The sequence below is a fragment of the Peromyscus maniculatus genome, chromosome 1, assembly GCF_049852395.1.
Source record: "Peromyscus maniculatus bairdii isolate BWxNUB_F1_BW_parent chromosome 1, HU_Pman_BW_mat_3.1, whole genome shotgun sequence".
NCBI classification, from domain to species: domain Eukaryota; kingdom Metazoa; phylum Chordata; class Mammalia; order Rodentia; family Cricetidae; genus Peromyscus; species Peromyscus maniculatus.
The window spans coordinates 85,107,120-85,119,557 of record NC_134852.1 but is presented as its reverse complement, the minus strand read 5'-3'; the positions used below and the strand labels follow the sequence as shown (position 1 = coordinate 85,119,557).

At 48.8% G+C, this 12,438-nt stretch overlaps 1 pseudogene; it reads right to left on the bottom strand.

Annotated features, from left to right (window-relative positions):
• Positions 1-6,169: 6,169 nt before the first annotated feature.
• Positions 6,170-7,059, bottom strand: LOC121828103 (inositol polyphosphate multikinase pseudogene; annotated as a pseudogene).
• Positions 7,060-12,438: the final 5,379 nt, after the last annotated feature.

Below are 12,438 nucleotides of genomic sequence, written 5' to 3'. Positions count from 1 at the left end.
CCCAAAGTCACCCTCACATGGGTACACCAGGCCTGAGAACGTGAAATCCACATGAGCGGGCCTTTTATTTTTGTAGTTGTCTGTTTGAGGGAGGGTGGGGGTTGGTACATCCCTGGTGTCCAACATTGGAGCCGGCACTTAGGAGCCGCTCAAGCAAATATTTGTGAAATGAATGAATGAATAAATGAGTAGATAGATAAGCATCTTAAAAACTGAAAGCTGACCTATGGACATGAGGAGGCACTGTGCTAGCAGAGCTACCCAAGCCGGTTCCCCAAAAGGCCAGTTGGCTCATTTCCAAAGGGTACGCTTTCCCCAGGATGCTGTGGGAGGACCAGAGAAAGCATGAAGGTCTCCATCCAACATTCCCATTGGCAGAAGCCTGGGTTTTTTCCCTCCACATCAAAAACTGATAAAAGTCCAAGGCCAAGGAAATCTTTAGACAGAAAGAAAGACTTCAGTGCCAGGGGCCATAAGTCAGCAAGACCTAGCTACTTAGATCTCCTCAGGTCTGCCAGAATGTCCAGGCCCCTTCAGTACAAATAACTCTCCTCTCCTGGGCTGGCCCTGTCTACCAGGTGATTAAAGGGACAGATTCCAGGCTCTTGGGGTGATAACCCATGTGCTATCCTCTGCTCTCAGCCCAGGGCTCCTGCCATCTGCCCTTTACCTGAGCTCTGCTGCATTTTCCCAGTGTGTGCATCTCGGAAGCTGGTGAGAAACCCCCAAGCTTAAGCTGGGCCAGGAAAAGGTGCTAAGATTGCCGTTTCTAGAAATGGTCTACCAGGTAGGTAAAACCATCAGTTGGAGCCAATAAGAAAAAAGATGGCAAGACATTTTACAAAAAAATAATAATAATAAAACAAACAAAAACAGTCATCTTAAAGACATCACAGAGAGAACAAGGTGGCGCGCTGGGCAAAGGCAGTCACAGAGAGGAATCCCAGAAGAATTAGCCCAGGTCTTCATGCTGCTTTCTGTCACTGGTACATCCAGGCGGGTCAGCTCAGACCCCGAGCTGACCTCCTGATTGGTTCATAGACAAGAGTCACAGCCCAGGACCCAGGCACCCTGAAGGGTCACTCTCTCTTGAAATAAGGGCAACCCAGATGAATTAAACCTACCCTTGACAAGTGACATCCATGCTGCCTCGGGAAATATCAGGTGATAAAGTTGTCCTGTGGGGCATCCAACTGTGGGAGTGCCACCCTGGCACTATTTGTCAAGACAGAGAAACCCTTTGAGAGAAGATGGCCTTGAAGGATTCCCCCACAAAGTCAACCACCACACTACAAGCCCTTTCTCACCAGGAATTCCTAGTACATTTCCCTCACTTACAAAACCTTTTTTTTTTTTTTAATAAAAATCACAGAAGTTGCCCCACGAGGATATTGATGCTGTCTGGACCATCCATAGGGTGAAACTCTCTAAACTCTCGCTGGCCCTCACTCTCCACTTTTCTGGGATGAACCTGGATCCAGATGAAGACTATGGAATCAGTTATGTCCACACGAGAGGCTGCTTCTCGCTAAGTGAAGTAAATAAGAAATACTCCAGGTGGACCTGTTCAAAGCCCCGACACTTTTCCTCGAAGGATGAAACTATGAAGCTCTCTTAGCCTCTGGGGAGCCCCTTCCCCGGGAGGGACGTGGAAACTGGCTCCATGCTCTTTGTTAGGAAGGTTTCCCCCTTGATGTACTCAGAACACTTCCTATTTCTTAGTCATTCTTCTGAGCCGTGGTTTGGTGCTCCGTTAGCCCAGCCGCTGTCCCTCCCTGCCTCCTCCAGTCAGCGTCAAGGCTGACCACCTCGAACTCTACATGGAACAAGAGGGAGCCCCTCCCTCGTCTCTCCTGGAACTCTCAGCACAACCACAGATTTTGAGGGGTTTGTTTATGTGCTTCGTAGCGGCTTGGCGCCTGTGTTTTGTGTAGCAAAATCCCTACAAAAGCAGAAAGCAAGACGTGCTTTTATTATCCCAGGTGTTCTCAGTTTCTAGAACAGTGCCTGGCACAGAGCAGGACTCAGAGTCCGCTTCCGGGGAATGGATGCGATCACATCCCTTCCCTTGCTTTAGCTGGAGTGCCTGGCTCCTGCTCCTTCGAGAGGGCTGGGGCTCCTCTCCCTGTTTCATTTTCCTCTTCTTTTGTCTCCTCCTTTTGTACAAGACTTCCCCTCTTACAACAAAGCATAAGTAACTAGACTTGACCCATCTCTCTACACCTATTCCCAGAGCCCCATGGAGGCAAACCTCTCACAACCGTCACTGACACCAACGAAAGCAAACCTTTGGCTTTTGCTGCTCAAGTGCAAGATCCAGGCAGAAAAAGGAGGAAAGCTTCTGTGCCCCCCCCCCCCACACACACACACACCTGCACTGAGTGGCCACCGTAGGCATGTGACCAAGCTTATTCAAACTATCTGAATACTCGGCCCCTTCTCAGAGAAACAATGCTATTTGCTTAGGGCAGACTATGGAGGATTTGGCCAGGGCTTAGGGAGGGTCTCCAGAGCCTGATGCAGCCCATGTGGAGGCTGAGAGAAGAGGAGTTAACTGCACACAGTGGAAGAGGATAGGATATTTGGGGGGGAGGGGGGCTGGAGGGGTGGGCCAGTTCAAGGTGTAATTGAAGAAAATAAAGTAAAGGCAAACAAAAAGAGAAGAGTGGGTACAGACAAGAGGGTGGACACTGGCCCAGAAGAATGTTTAGAATATCAGAAGTCCTAAGACATACTTGTGAACATGTATATGTCTACCATACACAGGCTGGCTCTCCCCAGAACACCTTATCAAACTCTTCCACAAAATCAAATTACTAATGCCCAAACATTGCCTCTTAATCCCAGAACAATGCAGTAAACAGAGCTGAGATCCCGAAGGCTGATGCTGCCAGGCTCAAAGGATCTCATGATTCTAAACCCTTTGGCCTCCAAGGAAATCTTGCAAAGTGGAATTGCCTCTGAGTTCCCCAAAATATAAAACCCAGGGAGACTTACTTAACCTGCAGTGGGGAACGTCCCCTTTAAAGTGGCACTTGCCCTGAGCGTTGGCCTTGGAGAAACCTAAGCAGAGGACATGTGGCATGTTCAGGAACAAATGAGGTGAGTTGTGCAGAATCAAAAGGCTTCAGATGAGGCGGGCAGAGCCAGAAGCGGGCTTTGGAGTCTCCTGAGCTCCAGGAAACAGTTCAGACTTGTAATCTGTTAGCAGTGGGGAGTCACTGGATATTTGTCACCCAAAGGACTGCCTATTCAGAACATTTTCTGGGAATGTGCCCCCCTGAGGTGGCATCTGAGAGGCTCCAGAGCTGAGGAGCCCAGTTAAAGCATTCTGCAGGCCAGGCGCACCTCAGGAAAAGGGTCCTGGACAGGAGTAGTGTGGCTGAGAAGGAAGGAGGTGCTGAATCAATGGCTAGGAAATGCCAAGCGTCAGGGACAGATAGGTGGCAGGGGCTGTAGAGAATGTGGGAGAAGCAGGACCCCAAGAATCCACAAGAGAAGCAGTGGAACCAAGGTGCATCCACTGGGAGTAAAAATCTCAGACGAGCTCACATATAAGCGGTGGTTTAAAAAAAAAGGAATGGAAATATTTTACTATAAAACTATTTTACAGTCTAAATTTTTATTTCAGAAATATATTCGCATCCACAATTTTTAAACCGTCCTTTCCGTGAATTCATTCCATAAGAAATACACTAAAGCAATGTTGGGGAGGAGCTGGTGTTCCTTTCAGTCCAAAGTGTCTTCTCATTTGTTTATTTTTTAAAGCTTATGTGCTCACATATGCCTGGCTAGTGATGGGACACCTGATACCCAAAGTGGCAAGTCTCAGCATCATCTTAGAAGACAGGGCAGGTGGGCAAAGGGCCACATGCTGATTAGGAAAAACCTGCTGACCATGCTTAAACATAACAGAAAAGTTACATAAAGTGGGAGACAATGTCCAAAAAAATATAAACAAAAAGAATTCAATATTAATTCCTTCCTGAAAAGCAAAATAGAATCACTTCCTTTCTTATTAAAATAAAACCTGATGTGTCAAACAGACAGGATGCTGGCTTTGAAACAGCTATATAAATGAAGGGAATCTGGGTCAGGTTTTCCTGACCTGAAATGTACCAAGAATCTGCCAGTCCTTGAGTTGACTGATTCATCATGCTTAGGCTGATGCCACCCTCAGATGTTTCTTAAGATTCAAAATAGTCACCAGAGAAGCTTGGGAGTCACTGTGCCACATTAGGTAACAACAAAAGTCAATATTGTAAGAAGACGAGGTAAAACTGACATTTATCTTAAAATGATGGCTTGAAACAGCTTCGGGCGGGGGGCGGGGGGGGGGGGAGCAAACTCATCTGTAGCCAGTGCTCACTTAGGCAGGAAAAGCACAGTCCTTTTGGAGAGCGTTTACAGCTTTCCGATTGAAAGACCAAAAACTATACATGTCACTTGGGTTTACTGACCCATTTACTTCACGATGAGGTTTGGGCAAGGGCTTTTTCAAGCTACTCATTGAAGGGAGTCTGGAAGATTAAAATCCCCTCCCCACTACAGAAGATGGCACTTGAAGTTGTTTTCTTATGTACTTCTAAAGGGGGGCACTGAAAAAAAAAATCCCAGTCATAACTGAAAATATTTTGCAGGAACATGACTGTCCCAGTAAACATCTGGCTGAACCTTGAGGAGTCAGAGTACGTGCAGAAAGGGAGCTACCGCAAGGACTGTGTCTTTTGTTCACGGCCCTCCCAGAGACTGCTTGCTCAAGTCTCAGGAAACTGAAATTGAGGCCTGATCTCTGAGAGAAGACTGAGCAGCCTGTTCTGGTGTCTTCCTGGCCCTTTCGATAGTGAGCTGTTCGTTTACACACACTAGTGAGTCAAAGAGAAAACAATAGCAAAAGTACTTGCAAGTTTAACTTCAACTTTTAAAATGCATTAGTAACGAATGACTATTTTTGAAAAGGGTGATAGCTGTCACACAAAAATGACACAGATCTGTTTCTCAAGGACAAGTGGCACTGCCCTGCTTTGGGTGAAATTCTAATTTCTCTGTCAGAGGCCATGAGCGTGCAACCAAAGCAGGATTCCACACTAGAGCCAGCCCTGTGTGCAGCAGGTGCGGCGCCTAACCAGTTCTGAGAAACGTGCTCCCGCTAAGGCTTAAGGGGAGTGGGGGGGGGCGCATACATAAAAGGAGTTTTGAGAGAAAGGGGGCTCTCAAAAACTTAAAGAAACAAAACAAAGTTTCAACCTTTCTAAAGTATCAGTTCATGACAGTTTTCACAGCAGAGTACATGAAGACTTTCCCAGAGCTGAAATTTTTGAGAGGAAAAAAAAATCTCTTTTCTTCTGAACCTAGGGAGAAGACTTAGAGTCCTTACTCTCGAGGCTTTTGTCGCTGCTGTGGGTCATGTGGCTCACTCACCCTTCCCAGGAAGCACAGTACTCTGAGAAGGAGCCGCAGGGGCTAGGGCACCTTTCATACACTGGTCTCAACTCTTAACACAGAACCTGAGCAGCCTCGTTTCTGGGTAGAATTTTCCCATCTTAGAGAACTCCTAGGTGTGAGCACTAAGGGGGTCAACTTAGGCTTTCCGGGGTCGTAAGGTGGTCTGATAATGTCACAGTTCAGATACTGCTCACTGGCAAGGTTTGGTGGATAGAGGTTTCATGGTAACTGACTAAATGAACTGTGAATTACAGCTGTTTACACCCTGCCCCCACACCTTCCCTGCTAAGACATCCCTGCTGCTTGATTTACAGTTGTCGAATGGCCAGATCCATATTCCTGAGTAAGACTATACAAGGTAACCTTCGATCACATGCATAAAGACAAAACGTTGACTCACAATACAAATGTGTTACATAACTTTACAGACGCCTGCAGCTCTCCACTCTAACTGGCCAGACTGCAGCCAGATTTGTCTAAGAACTGCAGCTAAATGCTTTGGACCCTAAATATATCCCTCATCCACGGTGTGGCTAGGGAACACCGAGCCAAGTCTATCTCCTGCGCTGCTACAACTGCGATCTCCTGGCCACCAGCAGGGAGGTGGTACAAGGTTTCCTCCCTCTGGGAAAGCGCATTTCCATTTACACCGTCTTAGAACATGTTTTTCCACCCGTTTTCTTGCTCCAGAGTTTCAACTTCCAGTGAAATCTGAATATGGTGCTTATATGAGTACAACTTTCTGTGCTATACACACATACATTGGATGTGTTTTTGCCTGCTGACGGCCCAGCAGGCTGGCTGGGGAACTGAACAGGTGAAAGTTGTCTATTGGACTCCAGTTCCTCTGCTTCAGGCAGGTGCCTTCAGAGAGAGAGACTTCTGGACAAAGTTCTAACACTTGGCTTTTTAGTAGTTGGCTGAGGTGGACTTTCATAAACACTAGTGAACTTACCTCAGAGAGCTAAGGTGCTTCTGATTTGCAAACCACTGGAGAAACTTCCCAGTCTTCTGAATCTCGGAGGCAACTGCATCTGTTCTTAAGCAGAATCCATTATGGAAAAACTTGGAGAGGCTGTCCTTCAGAGTTTGTTTTGTTAAGCTTCTTCCATAGTGCTGGTTTTGTGTCTCATAGCCCACAGAGTGAGCAGGATCAGCCTTGGTGCTCAGCACCAGGAACCTGGTCCTCTCCATCAGCAGGTACTTGCTATGATGCTGATGAATTTTCCCTGAGGCAAAGGGACCCTAGCTCTTCTGCTCTATCCATTCTACAGGGCCTATTAAACTTGTGAGTCACGTCTGGCCATTTTCTGTGTGCGTTGTTTGACGCAGTAAGAAGGAAACGGTCTCAGTAGCATCGGGGCGGGTGTTTTCACAGCTGCAAAACAACATCAGCCGGCGGTGGTGTATAAACTATTAAAAACTCCGGCTCTCTTGGGGCCTTGGTGGCCGCCGTAACTGCTTCAGAGCTCTGTCATCTGGGTGTCGGGAGTATTGCCGTGCAATATGCAGCCAGCTCCCTGACCAGAAGGCAGCACACAAAGCCTCTGAGCACAGGTGCCCGAGCGGCAGGCTTGGTGGCCGTCGGAGTCGCACTGGGCCCACACTCAGCATCGAGCTTCAGGGGTGGCTTTCTTGACCTTCACAATGCTCTTCTGAAATCTAGCTTCCTCTTTCTAGGCTTGGGCTAATGGAAGAATCTTGTCTGGTTTGGACACAGAAGTGTGGCTCCCGAGTCCTGCAGACTCTCAGGAGCCCTGATTTAAGCCCGGGGTGAGGGAGCCTCGGCCTAGCCACTCCCACTTTTGCTGGCTCCTCCTCTATTGCGGACTCTTTCCAGGTCCGCCCTGCTGCTGTCCTGATTCTGTTCGGATTCTACCAGCTTCCTAACTCGTATTTTCTTTTTTACCAGTTAGTCTTCCACCTACAAAAGCAGCCCTTTGGCAGTTTGGTTACTATCCCATGAGCAAAAGTCTGAAGGGCCCCATGCGTTTTAATTTCCCCACGAAGCGCGCAGTCCGCCCGCCCCGACCCATTTGCGCTAGCCTCATAATTCACCTCAGCTTTTTAAAGTTTGAGGGGGTGGCTTTTTTATATTGCAGTTGAATGCTTCTCTTTCTCTCCTCTGCATCTGTTTCCTCCTGGGACCCCCTCTGTGTCACTGCTTGGCTAGTTTCCAAATGCTTTGCTTGTATCCATTTTCTCTGGGCAGACAGTGACACTGAGTCCCGGTTTCTCTAGCCGAAACTCAACTCGCCCATCACCAGCCCTAAAGCTTGCCAACATGCCTTGATGAACTAACTCTTCCACCTCCCCTGCCAAACCCTGGTCTGTTCATACTGAACCAACTCCCCGGGAACCAACCCATCAGGAAGCTGTTTTCCTTGTGACTTGCTCCAGGCCTAGGTCACGCTTAGTGGGTAGGGACTCTAAGGTGAGGCTCCTTCTCACAGAATCCACGGGCTAAGGCAAGTGGGCTCTGCAGAGGCACGTGGCCTTCTCCAAGGTCTGGTGAACCCCCTCTTTCCTTAATCAGTTTTCCCTGCCTATAGGTTGGGGTGAAGGAAAGGAAAATATGTAGTACTTTTTTGAAGTCTTCAACTACTCATGAGAAAAAGCCAGGCAAACATCTGCGTGGCAGGAGAAGGGTTAACTGTCATCCTACCGGATTAGATAGCAGCCCTCCCACAGATGTCAGGACTAGATCCTGACAATCCAGTTCCTCCAGACAGATTGGCGCTCCTGAGACTGAGGGGCATCTATTCTCCGCTCAAGCCCTTACCGCTCTGTGAGGCAGATGATCCGCTCCCGCAGGCCTCCTGGCCTCAGGTCTCTGGGATGGTATTTGGAGTCACATGTGTGACTCTCCAACAATGACATCTTTGTCTGGTCCCCATGATTTTGATTTCAAGAAGTGTCATGGTATCTGAGAGTGCCAGGGACTCTGGGGTGGTGGGGGGCGAGGGCCATTGGCGATATCGCGGGTTGTGGCCCGTGCTTGCAAGGATAGAGCACAGAAAGGCAAGAAGCGGTGTTGAAACCCGGTGTTGGAGAAGAGGCAACCTAAGACTGTCCCCTCTCAAGATAGGCCCCTTGGACCAGGACCACCACGGCCTCCTGGGAGTTTGATGCAAATACCGCCTTTGGGACTGCGTACCCACTGAATCAGCACGCAGCACGCACGACAGGGAAGGTTCCCGGGGCTGGGGCTGAGGAAACCTCGCGTGCCGTGTGGCCTTGGCCTCTGACGGGGTGGGAGTGACTCCTGGAAGCCCCACTAAGCCGGATGGATGTTGGTGTCCATTGACTTAGCTCCTCTTTCAATGGCCTCTCACATCCCCTCATTGGGCATAGGGCACTGTGGTCTCCTCTCCCAGCTCCAGGATGCCTTCCCAGGCTCCCCAGACTGAGAAACATGTAGCAGAAGCCTCCCAACCCCAGCAGAAGTTGAAGCTGGCCTGACCATCCAGTTGGGGTTAACCACCCCACCACAAACAGTGCCTCCTGGCGCCTTAAGGGTGAAGTTCAAGGCTTTCAGGCTCCTGGGACTCTTGGTCACTGGGCCAAAGAGACATTCGTTCACTGAAAAGTTCACTGTGTTTTGAGCCCACAAGATTTATATACATCTGAACCCAAACCCATGTTCCTTCCTGATGCATGAAGTTAACCACACACTCTTTCAGTCAGTTGGCAGGTGAGTGGCTGTTGATCACCCCATATCCTCCTCTGTATCCGAAGGGGAGCCCTGGGACCCAGGTACCCCAGGGAGAGTGAAGAGGAACATAAGCCCCCAGTCCAGGTGGCCCAGGTTCCGAGCGTTTTCTTTCCTGAGGTGAAAACAGTTGGAATTCATATAAACTCTCTGAGCTTCAGTGCCCACCAGTGCAGAATGAGTACACAGAACTTTGTAGCTCCTATATCTCGAGCACCTACACTACAAATTTCCAGGATGCCATTCTGCTCAGCAGGGCCCAGTCCTCAGGTAGGGTAGCCACTGCAAGGTGGACCTTTCTGCATTCTAGGACCTCATGCCAAGGACAACCATTGACACACACGGGATCCACAGCAGCCTTAAACACAAAACTCTTAATAGCATGTAGTCTATGACCATGGGTATTGGATAGACTACCTGGACACAAACCAAATCAGATCTAAAGCTCACATGACAGCTGTTTCAGAGACAGGGTAAGGAGCATCAGGGTTGCCAGGGGCTCTGATGGCTAAGAGAAAGACGGGGGGTGAGGGGGGGTGGTGTCATGAGCAAGAAGCCCCAGCTCCCTCTCCCCTTGGAGCCCTCATCCGACAGGTTCCATATGGGCAGCAGCTGCCTCCTGCGGGCCTTGCCCAGTGTTACAAGTACAGCCGCTGAGCTGCTCTCGGCTGGGAGATGGGAGAGGACGGGTCCAGAGCTGGTCCACTCTTCCATCCCGATGGCGGGGCTTGGTGGGATAAAGATGAGTCACCATCCCTCATGTATCATACCTCCTTCATTTTTCAGACTGGAAATGCTTAAAGGAGGGGAGGAAGAGGGGAGGCTATTCTGCGGGGGCTCTTCTTGGGAGCCATACCCCAGGTCCTCACGCCTCGTGCTTCTACAGGAGGCCTTTCTCATCCTGGGCTTTTGGTGGCAAGGGTTAGAACTAGCCTACAAAGTACAGCGGGGAGGCTCCCCTTTAAATATTTACAGACATGGAAGGATAGGTGGAGAGGGGGCGGGAAACAAGTCAAGGGATCCAGTTCTCAAGAGAAAAAGATGCCAAGGCAAAACTACAAAAGTCCCAAAGGTCGTTTGTCCTGGCAGAGCTGGTCACTCGCTAGTCAGTCCCGGAAGCCCTCATGTCTCTTTCCTAGCACTTAATTCTCTGTTGTCTCTGACAGGGAAATGTTTTTTGTGTGTCTTTTCCTCTTCCCGCACACACATTAATTGAGAAATCTTTCCATGCTCGTTTGAAAAGATCATTTTTTAAATAAAATAAGAGGCTAAGTGCTTGAAATGCTGGTGTCTCATAAACGAGAGCAGGACTCCCACATCTAATTCCCCAGGCCAGTCGGTTCCTGGAGCCTGCCCATTGGAATGCCACTGCCTGGCACAAGTGAGCATTCAACAGGTGTTTTAAAATGATGGGTAGGTAGGAGGAAAATGAAGGGAAAACACCCAAGTACCACTGAGCATCGTTATTGTCTGGATCACTTATTTTTGCCTTCTTTATAGATCATTCATTATCCAAAATTTGGTCAACAGAAAGATTGTTTTTTGATCAGAACATTTTGACCAAAATTCTGCTGTGTAAATGGGCCTCAGATGGTTTCTCTTAACGTCAAGCTGACGTCTTACATTACTAAATCTGGAGAAGACTATGACTGGATAGAGTCTGCAATAGTGATCACGACCTAACTTCCAGGACAATGCTGGGACACACTACCTGATAAGTCTTTGGATGTTGATTTAGAAAAGAAATGAGGCTGAGTCTTTGAAATGCTGGTTCCTCACAAATCTGAGCAGGATTCCCGATTGCAATTCCCACTTGTGGGAAGAAGGAAGCAGAGCTGGCACCGTGGGCTGCCCCCCCCCCAGACAGTATTCTGAGAGTGCCTACAATCAGGAAGATGGGGCATGTGCAAGAAAAAGACACTTGACCCATGCAATGTTCCTTCCAACCCAGCTTTGCTCCTCCAGGGGCGAGACTCACTCTGCTCCTTCTAGAAGCAGCTTAGGAACCGCAGCATCCTCTCTACTTCCAGCTCCCTGCTTCCCCTTTATCCAAAAACCCCACTTTCCCAAGCAACATTCACTACCAACTTCAAACTTCTTGCTCCACAGAAGGAAAGATGCCTCAGGGGACCCACACACACCTACCCAGCACTCTCTACACGTCTGGAATCGCTCCATGGATCTGGTTGCGATGATCAACCAACTCCCTCTGCGTGCCTAGGCCTTGGTCAGAAGCTAGTCCTGGGTAAGGAGTCCTGTGCATAGCACTCAGGTTTTCAAAGGCAAGCATCTAACTTCGCTAGCAGGAGATGTGAGCAAACTCATTACCAAAGCTTAGGTTTTCTCACTTGAAAATAGAAATGATGATGCAGGCTCTACTTTGTACTAGCTGTCATACACAGTAACACAGTAAGTGCCTGGCAGTGCCAACAAGTACCCTAAAAGTCACTAACACATCCAGTCCACAGTACCCAGGCTAGACAAACTGATTCCTCTATGATAGACAAGGAAGAAGGCTCACAGAGGTCAGGTCATGTATCTAAGGTCACACAAGGTGGCAAAGCCTTAGAGTCTCTAAGTTTCGCCTAGAGTCTGGCTTCACAGTCCCGGGCTCAGCTCACTGAAAAGGAGCCTCTCTATAATCCACGTAAAGTTCTTCCTGCGTTGCCTGAAACACAGTAAAAGCTCAATAAATAGAAGATGGAACTCCCATATGCCACGGTGCAGGTGCCTGAGCAAAGCAGACACCCGTCATGACAGGGCTCTTGTGTGGTGCTCTTCCCCTCCAATAGCCTTAAACCCAGGTATGAGCACGCTGTCCACCTGGAGAGCCCAGCAGGCCAGCCCCCACACTGTGCCTACGGCCCCATGTGTGACAATGCACATCTCATTTGTTAACCGCGCCCGCCATCCCATGTGTACCAGTCACTCCTCCCTGCCTGGTGAGAGCTGAGAATTTGAGTGTCTCAGCCAAGTGTCAGGTGGACAGTGCAGAGGGAGGCTTAATTCTCAGCAGCATTCCATGCCCCTGGCTCGGCTTCCAAATAAAAAGGAGATTATTCCATTTCATTAGCTGCTTTATGCAGTGCTTATTTATACAAGTCGGTTGTTCTTCACTTTCATTTCCATAACATTTCCAGTAATTATTTTCCATGCGTAGTGATTCCAGCTAAAGTGAGGCAAGAAGAGGGCACTGGTGCTTACCAAGGCCTTGAGGGGATGAGGAGGGAGAACATGAACATCAGATAATGGCATGGATGTCAAGGCAGGCGGAATCAGAA